Raw genomic sequence first — 19,367 nt, forward strand, 5'->3', positions numbered from 1 at the left:
AATCAGGGGAGACAGAGTTTTCAGCAAATTCTTACACAGCTTTACTAAAACAATAATGGAGTTTTAAATACCTATGAGTCCAAACGAAAGAGACATAGGGCTAAATCCTCAAGCCTCCTTCCTAGCATCTACCTCACAAATCACTCAGGCAACTTGCACTGAACCTCAAAATCAAAGATTTCAGGACTGCAACTGTGTGATACTGCCAAGTATCCTACATGCTCACTTCATTCGTGTTCCACTCCTGGGAGCCAAGAGTATCAAGTGTTCTAAAGGGATGAGGCCATAATGATGTTATAAAAAGATTATGAAAGCCCCTGTAGTTCTCTTCCATTTCAGGGATAACTTCAGTGATAAGGAAACTGCATCATGACACTTTTGAGTTACTTCTCTGACATTTCAGCAACACTGATTATCAGTAGTTCTGTTCATGGATATTTTTAAGCCTCTTGGCACATTTGGACCTAACGCTTCACACTTGTAGGAACTCAAACTCATCATCAGTAGCAATAATAAGCTTCCCTTAAGTCAGCGGGAGTCAATGGGGGTTTTGCTTGCATAGAAGCTGCTGGATCAGATGCATGCAATCTAGTTGTATGTTGGCTTACTGGTTATGATAAACCTGAAAAGCAGAAACTGGAACCAAATATGAGGCATAGCATTTTGCAGTTTCAAAAACTTAGGTTCCATCTAACTTTCTTTTCCATTAAAAAAACCCCAAACCCACATCTCTCACTGATTTCTGAAATGAAATTTGACCAGAATGTGCTTTCCTTCAAAATATATCCCAATCCAGAGGCAGGAAACAGAGCAATTTCATAGAACAGCTGATTCTAATGTACACACTAGTGTGTGTGTGTGTATATATATGTATACATATGTGAGTATACACATTAAAACTTCCTTGGTTGATAGGTTAGCTCTTAAACTTTAGGTAATTTGTTTCAGTGAGGAAGCAGAAACTCACCCACAGTAGCAGCACGCGTTACAATAGCAATGATCAATAAAACCTGTTGTCCCCTTCCAAAATTGTAGGCAAACATCAGCTTACATGTTCATGAATTAGTGGACAACAAGTGTCATCTCCACAGATTAGGAAAAGGGAGCTGAACGTTGGTGGGAATATCAGGAAATCTTTGCAACCTTTTTATGGCTAGTTCCTGCAACAGACTGAAGGAGCTGGGTTTTCAGAAGAAACCCTGAGTTTTTCTTTGTTCATTTTGCTGAAGCAGAGCAGCTCAGGTCTGTTTGTGATGGGGACTGTGAAAACACAAAGGGGCAGATGAGACAGATAAGTAAAGACGTGCATTCCTTGTCCTATCTCTGCTCAATAACTAAAGGAGGCAGGAGCCGCAGCAATGTCAGTACAGGCAGATGTGCATTACTCCCTGAGCAGAGTGATGATGCAGCAACCTGCACTCCTACAATGCAAATTTACTGCTGTTTCATGTACCAATGGAAAGACTTAAACCAGCAAGTTAGATAACATGCTAAATATATCTATAGGCTGACAGAAGAAACTATTAGATTTAGACTAATCCAAAAGTATCAGAGGTATACAGGACAACCATTGTGGTGTAAGACAAATGGATCAGCTAATGATGTTTTAAGGATGAATAGTTCTTGCCTCTGAAAGTGAAGAGTTTTAACCGGTTTGCGCTCTCTCGCTTTGTTCTGACATTCCCTATTTTGTTCACCTTGCTGACCACCAAGAGAGGAATGAAAAAGACTTAGAGTGTGTGATTGTAGGGTGCTATTTTTTATGTCAGCATTCTTCATTATTGAGTTGGCTGTTTATGCTGCTGATGTGTAATGTTGTGAAGCAGATGAGCTGGTAAAGTATGAAGGGTATTCTATAACCTTTGCTGTACTTTCAATTACCTTACAGTAACTTAGAATTCAGAAAGGCTGCTCTGAGCAAAATCAAAATACAATAAGATAAACTCCATTAGGAACTGAAGCACTAGGGCTGTTGTTGAAGGAGGGCAAAATGGTCTAATTAATAGTTATTGCATCAAACTCACGCAGCAGTTGCAGTAATGACACTGATGATATTGATGGCATTGAAGATGGAGTTTAGTTCAGAATGAAAATGAGCAGAGTATTCATCTTCAACTGCATATTGCTGTAGGCAGTGGAAGGCCTCAGAGCTTCTTTGTTTTGTTGTTCTGTTGTTCAGCTGGTTTTCTTTGATAGTGCAGCTTCAAGCGATTAATATATATATTTACACAAGACGGAGCACGTTCATTTCACAGGAGCCCCATGGCTGACACTTGGCCATACTGAAGAATAAGCATTTATTGGTTTTTATTCATGCTGTTTAGTTTTTCAGTGACAGCTACATGTAGGTGGATAGTTATCTAAGGGGGTCTCCCAACTTCTTTATAATTTTTATAAAACATTTCTCTCTCTTCTTCGGTTTGTGAAAGCTGTTGGCAGCAGGGAATGCCAACTCCTGCATCCTGAAATAAGGTTTCATTCTCATCAGTATTTGGTTTCCGTTCAGACTCCTGTTGATATGTTTTCTTTCTTTCACTTTACTGATGTATCTGTTTGGCTTGTGTTATTGTTCAGAAATAAACACATCACAAAGTCTACCAGTAACCAAGCTGATTTATGTAGGTAGATGAGGTCTTCATCAAATGTCAGGGTCAGTAAAGCTCCTACCCACTCTGATATTAATGCCCACTGTCTCGCAAACACCATTTATTAATATGAAATGTCAAATCCCAGAACTGGAACAAAAATCACTGAATAGGACCAACAGCTAACAAGGGAATCCAGAGCTTGGAATATACCTTGGGAATTCATCACAATAACAGACAGCCATAACAGTAGCACTTTCATTCTGAATGGGTCATGCCATACAACTAAGCTCAAGAGAGCCCTGTGATCAAAAGAAAAGAGTCAGAGTTACACATACTGGACAAAATCTTTTTCCAGTACCATTGAATTTGATGGCAAAATTATTCCTGACTTCAGCAGAGAGAAAGATTTATTTCCTTGCCTCTATCCAGACTTCACTCACCTGCTGTGTAAACTTCAAGGTGGGACAGAGGTGCAACCAAGCATCCTAGGAGTTTAGTCAGTTAAGCAACTCTCAAATACCCAGATGGACAAAAATTTACCACACAAAGAGTGTGCCAGGCCTCCAGATACACTGTACAAAACAGCTATAGCACCTGTTTAGCTAGCACCTGCAGATTCTGCTAATTAAAGAATAGTCCTCTGCTAAAGATCTGGTGTAACAGCTCTGAACTACTCACTTCAGAAGAACCTGTTAAGAAAATGGTATCCACTCTAAATACCTCCCTGGTTTCAGGAATGGCCACTTGTGATAGAGGCCGTCCTTTGGCTGTGTACCTTACTTTCTGCCTCCCTCAGCAGCAGTAAAATGCTGGGTCACTTGGTGTTGAAACTTCTCCAAGCGAGTCTTATCTGTTGCCTCAGGAGCAGACTTACTACTTGCTTTCTTTATGTTTTAATTTACTTTCCCTAAAGATAACATTTGAAAGCAGCAACTAATGTTGTGTAACCTGTTTACTGGTCCATCTTAACACCTGTTCATCCATTTACAAAGAGAGACTCTCTGTCTGTGCCGGAGGAAGAATGTAAATATAAGAAGTATTGTAGAGGCCTAGACATATTCCCAGGCTTTGCCATTAATTTGTATGTTTAGGATTAGGAACAATTGTAGGTTTCAGTCATTCTAAGCTGTGAATTTGTACGATGCCTTAAACAAGTTATACAACTTGTTCTTGATGCTGCACATCATAAAAACTTTAGTCCAGAGCTGCTGATAGCACAGCTAACTGCTCCATTTCACCCGGTATACATGCCACAGAGCCTGAAAATTCACCTTTCCCAGGACCTTCCTCTGCCATTCCCTGGCTTTTGTCATGAAAACTTTTTGATGCATTTGGAAGGCTTGTCCAACCATTGGCATAGATCTAAAGTAGTTATGACTGTTGCTGAGAACATAACACAGCAGTAGAAGCAGAGACACTGAAAACTTTCATTTCCAAATAGCCATGATTTCCATGGTTGTCTTGGTTTGTAACCTCCAGTCCCAAATTACTGAGTACGGGAGAACCTCTATCCCAGATTCTCAGCAAATGTCAATCCACATAAGGCCGTCAACACTAGAGCAGCTACCAAAGCAAACCTTAGAGAGGATTCTGCTCTTTGCTCTCCCCAGAATAGAGGCGGCTTGTTTTTCATCAGCGTTTCTGTCAGTACCTTGTCTCACTGTATATAGTCTTGCGCTGATATGTTAGTATGTGGTCATTTGTTCATGATTTGGATTAGGAGCAGCTGGCAGGTGTTCAGTCTGGATTCCCCCATTCCTACTGAGAAAAAGTTATCATCAACTTTGTTGTTCCACTAGATTTATAGGATTACAGCTGAAATCAGACCTGGATCCAGGGAGGTTTATTGTCTCTGATCAATAAGTAATGAACAGGGCTAATATTGTTCATGTAATATGGGCACAATATGTCCATAAGATATGGGAACAGCATTCAAACAAGGAGTCTCAAACCGAGTTTGCTGGGAAATATCATTTACTAAGGGAACACCAAACCAGGACTCAAGAGATTTCTGTTCAGTTCTTCAGCTCAATGAAACATCTAGTATCTGAGTGGAGACAAATCCTCTCACCTGCCCTATATAAATGGGAATGATATTTTGCTTGGTACAGGATTTACATAATAATAATACCTTATATTGGCTAAGACAGTGAAAGCCAAAGATGTATTTAATAGATAATGTTAGACCTTTAAAGATCTATGTTCTCCCTCAAGACCTGCGCAGAAGAGGTGCTGAAATCTGGCCTCCTGCCCTGACATGCTATGACTGAAGTAACCTTCAAACCCTCCAAAGCTTCCTCTTATGTGGGACTCAGCAGAAGGGAAATATTCTTGCCTTTTTAACAGAAAGTTTCATTATACAAATTTTGTTAATTGGCTACTAAATAGCTTACCCTAACCCTTCCTTTCACGTCTACATCTGCTCTCATTTATCACCATTTCTTAGTATTTTATACAGTATTTACTTTCTATTATTTTTTTTAGTGTGTATCCAATGCACCTAAGGCTATTTTGCTGTACACGCCCCTGCTTCACTGTTTTTTACCTTTCTGGGAACTACAGAACATTTGTTTGCAGAATAAGCTTCATGGGTGAGTTGCTGCATTGAACAATATTTTTCCCCTCTCTTCTGCTACCACATGCAGGATGGCCATTCTGTCTGGCCAAAGTAAACGCAGCAAAGCCAAGGCTGCCAGCTAGCAATTTGTATTTCGTTTGGCATTGCTGGAGCAAGTGGCGATGTGTGTTATCTTCATATTAAGAGCACCCTTCAGGGTCAAAAACTGGCCATTAGAAAGCAAGGATGAGTAAGAATGCACAAAAGTTATCCCAAAGTCGAATGCTTTCTAAAACTGCATCAGCTGTAATAAGAAATGGCAGCTCCAGGCACCACACACATCTTTTTTTACTGTCAAACATAAATGCACAGGAATGTACAGTACATGATTAGCAAGTGGAACCACCAGATCTGCCAAGAAATTTGTGCACCTTGCCAAATAAATGCCAGTCAGGTTAGGCAGTACAGACGCTGACTCTGGCCTTGGCATCTCTGAGCAGTAAACCTTTGCCCTGCTAATGAATGGTAAAGAACAATGGCATTTTGGTTTACCAACATATGATCAGGAATAGCAATATCTCAGTCCTTGAAAAGACAACTCACTCTTCTTTTTACTTCTCCATTCTCCAATATTTCCCTCAGTTTTTAGAAAAATAATTTTATGTTCTCCTCCCTATCCAGCTAGTAGTATGCTCCTCTGTTACCAGTCATGAGCGATATTCTGTTCACTGGAGTGCACAACCCGTTTTAATGAGCTTTGGCAGAACATCAGATTCATTCCCCCTCCCCCTGTCTAATTACAGTGTGCCATTTGTGTCATTCTGGTTCAGGATCTATCAGCAGATCTATTAGAAACACCTATTTCTAGGAATTTATAAATAAGCAATAATAATGAGCTTAAAAATGACATGCAGCTGCAATATTTTTGGATCCTTTTTACATTGTTTACCCAGTTGGTTTAAGATGGTTTTGAGGTCTTACAGCCCTGTAAAAAGAGCAAAGTTTCCTGCAATTAACATATGCTGTAAATTAATTCATTTTGGTACTTGAAGGTGTTTCATAAACTCTTGTATAACAATTCAGTGACAAAACAATTTGCAAAGTTTCACCCATGGTTCAAAGCCCTCATCCTGCAAGGACAAATACACATATTGTACTTTCTGTAATTTAGCAGACATGTTTATATCTAAAGGATGACTGATGTACTTAGAGTCAAGACTGGTGAAAGTCTTCAGCAGACCTAGATCTGCAGTAACAGGCTGAAGCTACTTTTGGCCCCTAAATATTGATAAATTACTTTAAAACAAAGCATTTGAAAATTACTGTTAGTTTTACTCGTTTGCCAACCTTGGTTTTCTCAGGACTCAGATCCTGGCAGAAAGATAAAGCATATATATAAGAGTTTTGTATGTGGAGCAGCCAGGGACATAAATTGCTACAGTGCAATGTATGCTATTCCAGTGATTAAGGACAGGACTTTGCCATCCTTTCCCAAATTTTCTGAACCAAACAGGAATTTTGCTTGAATAAAAATCTGCATACGAGCTGATCAACATGGTGCTCAAGTTGCTTTTGAATTTTCTTAAGTGTTATGGCTTGAAATACATACACAGACACACATATGTGTGTACAAAAAATTGCTGGTTTGATTTTCTAAGCTGTCAGTCATTCTCTAGTAACTGTAGACTGTAATCCAGGACAAAGTCAAAACATACCCTTCCTGCCTATAGAGATGGGTCTTAAAGTTTTTTAGGGTTATAAAGCCATCAGCTTATACACTAATCAGATCTTACAATATTTACTCTCTGCTTAGTAGGATTGATTTAGGGTCCACTCAAGAGATTTGGAAAATAAAGGTATCTATCTTCACAGTTGTTATCTTGCTTTAATACAGGAATGAGTCCTCTACTTTGCGCATTCCTGTAGGACACATGTTAAACTTTCTTATAAATCACAGTCTCAACTTCACCTAGTGACTAAGCAGTCAACTACAGTATCTTTTTTATTAGCCCACTTCCTTGGCAATTCTGCAATCTGAGCCCCAATCCGGAGCTCCCATCAGGCCCCAGGAAGGAAACCCAGCTGTGAAGTATGACATTGTATTGGGTCTGGCTGAGATGGAGTTAATTTTCCCCATAGCAGCCCTCATAGTGCTGTGCTCTGTATTGGTAGCTAGAAAGGTGTTGATAACACACCAGTGTTTTGGCTACTGCTGAGCAGTGCTCACACAGCATCAAGGCTGTCTCTCCAACATTGCCCCCCCCCAGGTAGGCTAGGGGTGGGCAAGATCTTGGGAGGGGACATAGCCAGGACAGCTGACCCAAACTGACCAAAGGGATATTCCATACCATGTGACATCTGCTCAGCAATAAAAGCTAGGAGAAAGGAGGAGGAAGGGGGGGCATTTGTTATTTACATTTGTCTTCCAGAGCAACCACTACGCATACTGAAGCCCTGCTTCCCAGAAGTGGGCGGACATCACCTGCTGATGGGAAGTAGAGAATAAAATCTTTTGTTTTCCTTTGCTTTCACGCATGACCTTTGCTTTTGCTTTATTAAACTGTCCTTATCATGACACATGAGCCTTTCATTATATTTTCTCTCCCCTGTCCAGTTGAGGAGGGGGAGTGATAGAGTGGCTTTGGTGGGCACCTGGCATCCAGCCAGGATCAACCCACCACAGACATCTAGCCTGACTCCTTAGAAGCAAGTCACTGGGTGATCTACAGAGTTCACGAGCTGTAGATCTAGAAAGAACAGGTCAAAGATAGCTATGAGGACAGCCAGAAAAGTGTCCCTCCCCAGTCAGCTCCTTCACCCCATTTCATGACCCAGCTAAATGTAAGTTAATCTTTTCACAAATAATTTTTTTCTGCCTGGGATCTCCTTCCAGTGTGCTGAACAACTTCAGGGTTGAGAACACAAAAAAATATAATAGCTAAAATGAATGGCCAAGACAGAGTGCTATAATAGAGACAGAGGCCTAAGGCTTGGGGAGCAGTAAGACAGGAATACGAAAAAGGGAACTCCTTAAACTCAGATGTATAGGATTCCCTCTGACCATACTGAAATAATCCACATGTTATGTGATTCCGTGCTCCATCATTCCTGTGTAGCAGCCTGAGCATCTGAAAGACTCCATGGAAAGTGGCTCTATATCCCTTTACCCTTCCAATGCAAAACTCAGATAGATCTCTGCACTAGCTCCCCATGTCACTGTACATGAAATCATTTTCATTTAAAAATAACAGGAACCCATGGGCTCTACATTTAGCCTTAGATGATTCTGAATTTGTAATATACGAAGAATCAATTCTCATCTGCAGGCACCTGATATTTCAGTCATGTGTATGACTGAACAGATAAAACATGTAAGAGCTAATGCAGATCTGCAGTTCCCACTACCCACTCATGTCTGGCTTGACTGGGTGATCTAAGTGTCATCACAATGCAAAGAAAAACAAATAAAATAGTTCATTTAAACATACCTGTTATTTCCTTCCTGTTACACCAAGAGTATACAATAAAGACAGTAGTTTCTCTTTTTTCTTTCTACATACAGAATTATCAATACAGCAAAGTTGATAATCTGAAGAAAGAGGTGCTTTATAGGAGGTCACAAATGCACAGCAATTTTTATTATTGCAAGTCCACCTCACTCCATACAACTATTTAACATGCTTTTTGCTTTGTTGCTGTATTGCATTTTCCAGTTTCAGCTTTGTTCTCTGAACACTGAATGTCATGGCTCATGAGCTGACTTTGTCAGCCTTTGCCCACTATCTCCTGCTTTCATCTACATAGCTCTTTCTGGCTGCATTATCTGTCACATGTTTCTCAAGAGCTAGTTTAAAAGTGGATGATGGGGTATTACTTCCCTTATCCAACACACATGGATCTTCCCATAAGATGATGCACAGGCGGTATCTGTCCTGTTTGCCAGTCTTTCTTTGCTTTTGTAAATGAAGAACGTAATACAGTTCATAGTTTTCCCTTTGTATGCCTATTTGTATTTCTACAGCTTAATAACTTCCATAAATCAAAAGGTTCAAGCGGCATTTTCAAGGCTGAGAAGTTCAAAATATGGCTACTGGCCTACAAGTGAAGGCTGCAACAGCTGTAAAATCCCAATTTCCAGAAGTACTACATGTGTTAAGTTTGCAGACAATGGTATAATGGTAAACACAAATGTGGTAAGAAGTGCATAAAAAGCTCTTTTATTAAATTATTCTAAATTAGAAGTAGAGCAGCTCCATTTACCTGCATCATCTTATGGTTTCACCTTTCTTGCTGCCTGTCTTTTCATGGATCCCTAGGGCAAGTAAAAACTTTACTCTCTAAACCACTCAGTCATGAACTTCTGTATCTACAGTCCCAACAAATTCCAGGTTTTCTTAGCTGGGACTGCTATGTCCTGTTTTCTGCAGAATTGACTGACATATTGTTTCATTAAAGGGACTGCAGATGCTAAAAAGGTGGTGTTTCAAAACAAAGTTGAGGAGGACATTCAGAATCTGTTGATTTTGTCAGCCTTCATTTTTCAGTTTCATTAAAATTATCAGTAGAAGCCACCTGCTGCTTCTTGTGGGGACAGAAGTAGGACCCACAGTGGGACATCCAATTAAAATTTTTTGTTGTATTTAGAAGTTATTTAATTTAATTCCATCTTCAGGTATTTCAACTCTCAATAATTTGAAGTAACATAAGACGTATTGGATATGTCATCACTTTGTGACTGTCAGTTAGGGTTCCTATAGAGCTGGGATTTGCCGCAAACCTTTATGACTTCAAGCATGACATTTACCTGGCACTCAATTTTCCTATTTAGAAAGCAATAACAGTAGCTTCGTAGGAATGGTGCGTGGACAGACAAATGTAATGGCTGTGAGACACTCCAGTACTGTTGAGAGCTGGCCACAGAAGAATTCAGGTAAAATCTGTAATACTAATGGAGTGATCCAGTGAGGGTTATAGTAACCATATACATAAACACTTCAAGCTGGCCAAACACTTCTGGATGACTAGTGCAAATTAATGACCAGCCTTGGTTCTCCATTTAGTTCTCTGATTTCTATTCATTTGAGAAACAGTGTGAAAAATGCAAAGAGGGGTTCACAGTTTCCCTGTTTGGTAGCTGGCTGAAGACTACTTCTTCATACTACTTTAACTTGAATCCTATTACCCATGTCAACAAAATAGTGACAGCTAAAATGAGCTGCAGTGTGGTTTTGGAATATGTTTCTCCTGACCTTCTCTATATACACGTAATATTTTCTAGGGCTTGGTTATAGTTCCTGAATATATATAGAAGGCTATATAGGGCCTGGATATAGCTCCTTTGTATTTGCAAGGTGGCAAAAATAATTAAAAAACTGGCCTCATGGAGTTTAAATCTGAAAATTAAATTATACAAAAGACAATTTCATGAGTCGTAAAAGTAAAGATTCTAGACAAAGAATATTCATCATGGATCTAACTTTCATTACTACAATTTTTCATTCTATGAACTGATTTTAAATAATAGGGATGCTCCCTGGTAGTGCCCCTCAGTCCTTTGGTGCATGCTAAAGAATGGGTTCACAGAATGGTAGATATTGAAGTTCAAGGATGCTTTCTGACACAAAAGTGCAAGAAGCCCTCAGACTCCTGAAAGGTATCAGAATGCAATATAATCCTGCTGATAAAGAAAGGAAAATGCCAAGCAGGCAGTACAGCTTCCCAAATGTCTACTCAAAGAATGGAGGGCAGCGAGAATGTTCTGGAAATGGAGAGAATTATATATAAATGAGCAGAGCTGGACAAAGATAAGAGCAACCAAATGTGCACTACAGTAATTTTAGTTAAAGAAGAAATAGTGAATAAAAGAATATTTGAAGACATCAAGAAGAAAAAAATACACTAATGAGAAATTAGACCAGGTAATAAATGATCAGGAGGATTACCTTACTAATGATTCAAAAAATGACTGAGTTGCCTGCACTGTGGGTTTGTTTTGGTTTGGTTTTTTTTAAGTTTAGTCTGTAAAAAAGAGAAATAAGAAAAGGTGGGATGGACAGTTAAATAGAAAAGAAAACTGTTATCTCTGTATGGCTGACTCAGGAGCCCAAAGCTTTTACCACCCTTCCATAGGGCAGACTCACCTGGAGGCAGGCGTGTTTTCCCCAGATCTCTACCTTCACTTCAGGGGAAGTTTGCTGAACCCAAAAAGTTTAATCAACTGTTGTTATCAATGAAAATTGACTTCACTGTATTTCTACAAGCTACACTAACATTTGCAAGAGGGGTCCTGAGCCTGGCTGGGGCATAAAATAAGGCGTTTGTATCAGGTCAGACCTCTCTGACAGTTTGTATTGCTTTAATTCTGGGAGGTGGAACCAGCACTGTGCATAGAGAAATATGAAGATATGGAGCTAGACAAGGCCTGAGGAGGATTTCTCCTTGCTCTGAGACAGAATCGGGAATAGTTAGCGTATTTTCCTTTTCCCAAAATCCTCTGGGAAAAGCTTGCAAAACTTCCAGAGGTAGCCTGCTCCCAGCCTTTTGTCCTATAAATCGAAAGGTTTTCCTAACATCAGAACAACACTATGTGTTTCAAATAGACCCATTTCTTCCTTTTTATTGTAAGTAGACACAGGGAAATAAAAAACCCATATCACTGTCCTCTTCATTACATTTCTCGCAGGTGATTATTACATTCCGCTGCCTTCTTCAGCAATCAATTCTATCAACCTTTCATTTCTAAATGTTCTTGCTGGCATTCTCTCAGCTTTCTCAGAATTGTCCACACATTTAAGTGTGAGGTTGCAAATGGGGTACAGTGGTCCTGGAGAGCCCCAGCAGTACTAAAAATCATGGCATAATTAGGTCACACTCCTGTTCCACACTTCAGAATGGCATTTGCTTTTTTCACCCAGTATCACATTCGTGCAGTGACTCCTATTCAGTTTATGGCCAGATAATTATCTGCAGTGATTTTGCATAGCTAATCACTTCACAGTGTGTTGGTGTTTCCATCTAGAGATCTGTATGTATCGGATGTCATCTTACTGATTTCAGAATGTTCTTCCAATTTATCATCACCATTTTCAGTTTTAATCTTCCCCTTGCAGACCCTCCCAACCTTTTGGTCTCATCTACATTTTTTTTTTTTTTACCCTCTGTTTCACAATCTCAATCAATAGTGAAATACTTATACAACGGGACATAGGAAAGATCCTTGTGGGATTCCATTTGTTATGTCTTCAGAGTTTAATGTACCAACAGACTTAGCAAAACACCTCTCACAAAATCTTATTAAAAATGTATTGAAATTATCTTGGATATGATCACTGTCTTAGCAACAGGATGCAAGCAAAAATTGCTATGAACAGGAGGCTAGCATGCTTTATCTACAACAGTGACAATTTAAAGGAAGTAGAAAATATGTATTTCATATATTTCATATATCAGCATATTATTTCATAATAAATTTGGCACTTTTTTATTCTAGTCAAAGACAGAGAAATCATACAAAAAACTCTTAAATGTTAGAAATAAGAGTAGAAATAATAAGAATTAAATTCTTCCTCCAAAAATAAAAGTCATGCTTTGTTATGCTTTGAAGCACTGCTATTCTATAGAAAGGACATACTGGAAAGTCCAGAGAGACAGCCAAGCATGGCAAATTAAAGCTTACAGTGAAGAGCTGAAGCAGCCAAAACAGCAGCTGACTCTGGGTTGTAGAAATATTGTATCACAGCCCAATGAGGTGATCATCTTTCTCCTTGAGGCTTTGGTGAGACTGCACATAGAATTCTGTACATAGCTTTTGGCACTCTAATACTGGAAAGGTGTCAGTGAACTAAACATAATTCAGAAAAAAAACCTGAGAGATGTGTAGATTAGAGAGGATGCTTTTGAAGAAGGATTAAAATAACTAAGTTAAGATTTGCTAAGGAATGACTGTAGGGAATATTATAACATCTACAAATATTTGACAAAAAAGAAGTGAAATTTTTCAGTTATACAATGGATCATAATAATGAGTTACAAAATTAAGGCAAAAACCCAAACGTAACCAGAATACTAGGAGAAGCTTCCTAACTCCATGGCCAAGGTACATGTCTACCGGGAATTAATGAAACCCCCTTTGTCAGCAGTAGCAGAACTTGCGTGAGAAACTCGACAAAAGCCAGGAAATGGATGTCATCTTAATGCACTTTCTGAGCATATGACAGAGTGTTATCTAACTTCCATCTAACTTTCTATCTCACTTAACTGTACCAGAAACTACACTCCAGATTCAGTTTGGAGTATGGAGTTTGAAAAATAGGATCTCTTAATAAACCTTTCCAGAAGGCAGTGAAAGATGATCAAGTCAGGCAAAACTGCTATTAAAGATGTCTCTCAGACTTAATGAATAATCATTGCCCGCTACCGTTAAGGGACAAATGGAATGCTTAGTTCTGTTCTTGTCTGAGCAGCTGACCAGCAAGGGGAGGAAGTTACTAAAGGAAAAAAGGAGCATCCTGGTCACAGGGATGACAAGATTAGATTAGATTCAGTTAGATTACTGGGAATCATAGAAAGATCAGGGCCCCTCTCTCAGAGGACTCCCACAGCTGCATTCATAGTAATGATTCTGCTTTTTAGACTTCACTGAGAATTTCTCTGAACTCCATCCTTCTTTAGGAGATTTCCTATTTTCAAAATATCTTATTTATCTGGATCTACAATTCATACTGTTAACAAGCATCCTGCACCAGTGGAACTAAAACCTGCTGGAATTTCTACATACAGAATTACACATTTAGCTTGTGAAATATTCCACTCATTTGAGGCAAAAGCTGCAAATGGTACTTTCACTGGAAGAGAACCAAGTTCATACTCATATCAGGTGAGCTCACCTACTTCAATTTGAAATAAAGAACATTCTAGCAAATAAATGAGAAATGGAATTTTAAATCTATGCATTATACCCCTTTCCTTCCTCCGTAAGTGATCCTGTCTTATAAGTGAGATGGAGGTCAACTGGTGCATGCCATGTATTTTGATATCCATTGTGTCTTTAATTATTGCACCTTAAGAGTGTCAGGTGCTTTGTAAACAAATAAGGGGACAAGGCCTGAGGAACTCACAATCTAAATAGGTTACAAGTGTTAACATGATTGCTAGCAAAGCAGCCTGAGGTGCTAAGTAGAGAGACTGGCCATAGCTGATACAACACAACAGAGCCGAGTTTCTGCCACAGTGATTTTCAGAAGAATGGACTCTACATGAGTATGCAAATATTTGGTATCACTGTCATTTTAGTCTGGGTAACAGGGTGCAGCCTGTTCAGCCACTCTCACTGAGAGTAAAACATTTGAAAGTATTCCTTGCCTTTAAGATTTGGCCTTTTGTAAAAGAAGCAATGACTTAAATAACCAATGCAGGACTTAAACGGATGCTCAGAGAATGTATATAAAATGGTTAAACAAGAGAAAAGTACTACCCTTTTAATTAATGCACATTAATCCTTTTTTCTATGAAAGAAATCACTTCCCAGTATTTCCATTGTTTCTACCACAATGTGTTGTTTCAAAAATACTGTCTGAATCTGTTTTTAAAACCTAAATCAGACTATGAAAACGTGTATGTTTAAGTACTTTGCTGAACTGCAGTCCATATATATTTATTGATTTTTTAAAAACTATCCTGTGAATTTTTTTTAAATAACCAGCTTTAATCATACGTAGTTCTGTAGAAGCTCACACAACTTACTGGTGGACATTTTCCTGAAAAACCTAAACATAGAGAAAGATTAGGTACATGTCTGTTTCTGTACTTCAACAATCACTGTTGATAGAGAAAACAAGTGGAAACAAAACAGAGATAAAGAATGGAAATCGTGTGTTTTGGCAGACAGATCTGCATTACCTTATACATTATTATTAATATTCATATTGTGCCCTGGGGTAGTCACACAACACATCAAGAAAAAATTAAAAGGAGTAACTTATCAGAGTCTTTTAATCTGTTTAAGAGATTTCATTGAGTTATATTCAATTGGCAATGTCAAAATCCAGAGGCTGCTACTCGTCTCTGACGAAGTTATCAAAATCAGATGAAAGAAAGCTGTGCTACAATTGTTCAGCAGGAAGCCTGGCCAGGTTTTCTGCCATACTTGCTGATGACACAAAAGCTATAGCTTGTAGAGAACAATTGAATATTTCCATGTGTTATGCCAGTAATAGCTTTCCCTATAAAGAAGTGTCTCTTGCTTCCAGCTAACAGCAATGCTAGCTACCTAAAATCTGACAAATGGACTGTGTTCAAAGTTGGCTAATTGGAATCTCAGTAGCGTGGACGTGACTTTTGTTGCTTAAAGCTATGACAGTTCATCTGTTCTCAATGGTAACTTAAAGAGAAGGCACAGACTATTCTTTTGTCATCCATTGCTATATAGTCACAAGTGCTTGCTGTCACAATTATCAATATACTCAAAACAGAATTATTGTGAAAATAGTTTCTATGCATTCTTGAAGAATTTGAGCTGATTCAAAAAAGCCTCTCAAACATGAAGATAAAATAGTATGCTAAACCAGCTTCTATAATATCGTTCTTGAAGCCTAAAAAGAAGTTAAAATTGAACACAATTTTGGAAAGTTTAAGATTTGGGATTGTCAGAAGTATGCAGTAATTTCAATTTATTTTGGATTCTTAAAATAAATACCTCTCTGCAAAAGTACAAGTTGTAAGATATGGAGGAGCCATACTTAATTACTCCATTTGATACTGTATTTTCTCCTAAAATATGTGATAAATGTTGTCAATAACTGATTGTTTACATTGATTTTAGACCAGGCGGAATGTTCACTCCCCTGGCTGCTTTCAGATGGGAATGTATAATGGCAAATTAGCAGACAGCCCACTCATCTGGATTATGCCCGTTGCACATGACAAGGAATCCTCATTAACATTTGGGAAAAGCATATTCACAGTCTTTACAGCCTAATAAACACTGAAAAAACACCCCAGTAAGCTTGATTCTGTTCTCACTATTACTTCAATTAAGCAGGGTACTTAGTCCATAGTTTAAACAGGTAAGTGAGCAATGTCTTTGACTTAAGGGCTCCATTTGAATGCCTGCAGTTTGTTATTTGCTTACATCAGACTTAAAGCAAGAAGATGCAGGAAACAGCTGTAGGAATCATACAGACAACATTTGGACTTCAGATAGTCTGATCAGTAATAAACTAATGATATGAGATCATGGGTATGTATGTTTTCAGGATCAGCATCTTTCTACTTGTTAACTCCATTGAAGTCAATAGAGTTGAAGCAACCAAAGTGAAAATGTGAACTGGTATTTTCTTCTTGTAGCTTAAATGTGTTTCTTTAGTAAATCTCAGATGCCAGTCTGTTAAATTCAGAGTGTTCAGAAAATGGAAAAAAAACCTCCAACCTTTTTTAAAAAGTAATTTTCACAACCATTTTAAGTGTTCTACAAATTAGTTATAGCAGACTTCCTGAAACTTTGGAAGAAAAGATGGGATAAACATGGCAAGAGACTCTCTCCTGTCTATTCAAACTGAGCTCCCACTCAGACCTTACAAATCTTTTCCATAAATACATTTTTATCCAATGCTGTGGCAAATCATTGCTGAATGTATTAACAATTCCAGTAACCACTTACATATGCGAGTTCTTTTTCATATGACTCATCACTATCAATATATCTCAAAAATGAAACAGAATAAAAAAGATCGAGTTGATTTGTAATTCATAAGTCAGTTAGAAATAACTTTTTTAAAAACAGATTGTGAAACAGTAGAATTTGCCATAGTCTAAAACTAAAAAGCCTTCACCTCATTCTAAAAAGCATAAGTAAAATAAAAATTTCCTATTTTAATGGAGTATCTTGGCAAGCAGTAACTGAATAAAATAACCTTATTTTACTAAGTCTTCACTATTTCAAGGCAGTAATTTCCACTCTATGTTCAGCCACCCCTGACTGCAGGACTAGTCAAAAACAAATCAGTCCAGGGATTTGACAAAAAGGGTACAGCAGTATTTCCTCCAGTTTCTCTGAGGTGGCTTGCAGTAGTCTGAATGACTATTAGGTCTGAACGTGACCTAATACATGGCAAGGCAGATCTCACTCTCCTTGCACATCCAGATGAAACTAAGACTAAAGACTAGATTTACTTCTACAGTCCAACTTCCCTCAGCATCTCTCAAGAAGCCAAACCACTGGTGATAGAAAGGCCACGTGAGGCAAAGCACTGTATCTAGGCTGTTTGTGAGTGTGCTTGAGTCACATGCTTGAGGAGTATTGCAAAAGTGAGCTGACAAAACTGATGAGGATTATCATAACCCTTGTGCATCTATGCTGATTAAATTCTGAAAGGTGCTCATGTTTGCAGAAAGCTCACAAGTTTATATTAATTCTCCACTCTCTTATAACATGTGTATGCATTTACACCTGCAATGCTAGGATCTAAAATAAAGGTACATGAAAGTATTGGGTCTGGTTCTAATTTGCACTAAGGTAACTGTACCTGCTTTTGACTACGTTATGGCGCTGTAAATGGGGGGTAAATCTCAGCTAAGCAGATCTTTTTAAAGACTCCTTGTCATAGCGCAACAGGTGTCCAAGACTTCATGGAAATTAGAATCAGGCCGCATCAAAAAACAGGACAGTACACATTCAGATGACTAATAACCACGGTTTCAATACATGTCAACATCCATATGGAGATAAATTCATAATGTAATTAAAACAGTTCAGAAATTCAGAAAGTGAAACACTATATTTGCAGTTTGATTCACGGTAAGCCAGATTAAATAGTATTATTTTTCTCATCTCATAGAAAACCTTATTTATATTTTTTGAAGAAGTGTCTACATAAGCAACTTTTTTTGTATAGTTCATGAAAATAACAGAGGAGTAAGTCCATTTATTAACTGGAACCTGACAGCATGTACACATGTGGTCTTATTTGCATAATAATGCAGTTTAACTTCTATGGAACTACAGACATGAGCAAGCAGCTCATGTCTTTAAAAATTCGTAAGATCAACCTGTGTCTCTTTTCCTCCTTCAGTATTGTTAAATTTGGCCCCATGTAATTACACGTGAGTACTGGGCTGCGTAAGTATAAATGAAGGGCTGATGCTCCTTCACATACTGGTTTATACTGTAAAATAATCTTTACTAACTTACAAAAATTCAAGAAAGAATGACCCCAGGCATGATATTTTCTTTACATTAAAAATCTAACAAAAGAGAAACAAATCCATTTTAAAAAGAAAGTAAGAATATGTACACTCAGTTAAATGCCACTGTAGTGATTTGGTAAGGTAATGGAAAAAGCAGTGTTTCTGTTTGTAGAAGTTACTATTCTGCAAGCAATTTTGCTATTTTTGCTATTTATTCTCTAGAATTTAGATTAGAAAATTTGCATTTTTATTCTTTTACACCATCCTAAAGAAAATCAGACATATGTGTCTCCTGCAATGGAGACATACACAATATACAGGACTTCCATTTTGCTTTTTTTATTTAACTATAAACTAATACTATCACAGAAACTTTTTAGCTTTGGATGAAAAATCACATCTCAATGACTTTACAGAATGTCAAGAACTGTTAGGTTAATATAACAGATTTGTAGCTGCTTGCTTTTATTCTCCTGTGTATAGCTCTCACTACCCCTATTTTCCTTCATTTGATCATAACACTAGTAATAAAACTTCACCTTAATAAAATGGAGTCAAAGCATCTCATTTCACATATGTCTATTTTATTTTAAATAGACACTGATAACTGATCTGAAAACATACCATCCTACACTGTTGTACCTTTCTGCCTCATTTTTCCATTTATATCCACTGTTGACTGTGATGGAATTATACTAGCAAAACAATATGATCTCAGCCTTGAGAAGATGTCTCTCTGCTAGGTCAAAAAATTTGCCATAATGAAAATTGCAGAAAGAAAATAAGTGCATTCACTAAACAGTCAAGAACACTGGCCTTTCTTCTCCATGCCTCATGATAACAGATTGGCCTTGCCAACTTCTATCACAAAAACATTTTCATCTGTAGGAGATCTTATAATTCTTGTTTTGAGTGATTGCTTTTAGATGACACATAGCAATAAATATGAACTTTATTTAGTGACCAGTGCTTCTGAAAGACTGCAAGCCAACTAGAGCAGCAGAATATTGAATACATAAAACTGCTATTAAAGAAGGTTA

The sequence above is a fragment of the Gymnogyps californianus genome, chromosome 8, assembly GCF_018139145.2.
Source record: "Gymnogyps californianus isolate 813 chromosome 8, ASM1813914v2, whole genome shotgun sequence".
Taxonomy (NCBI): domain Eukaryota; kingdom Metazoa; phylum Chordata; class Aves; order Accipitriformes; family Cathartidae; genus Gymnogyps; species Gymnogyps californianus.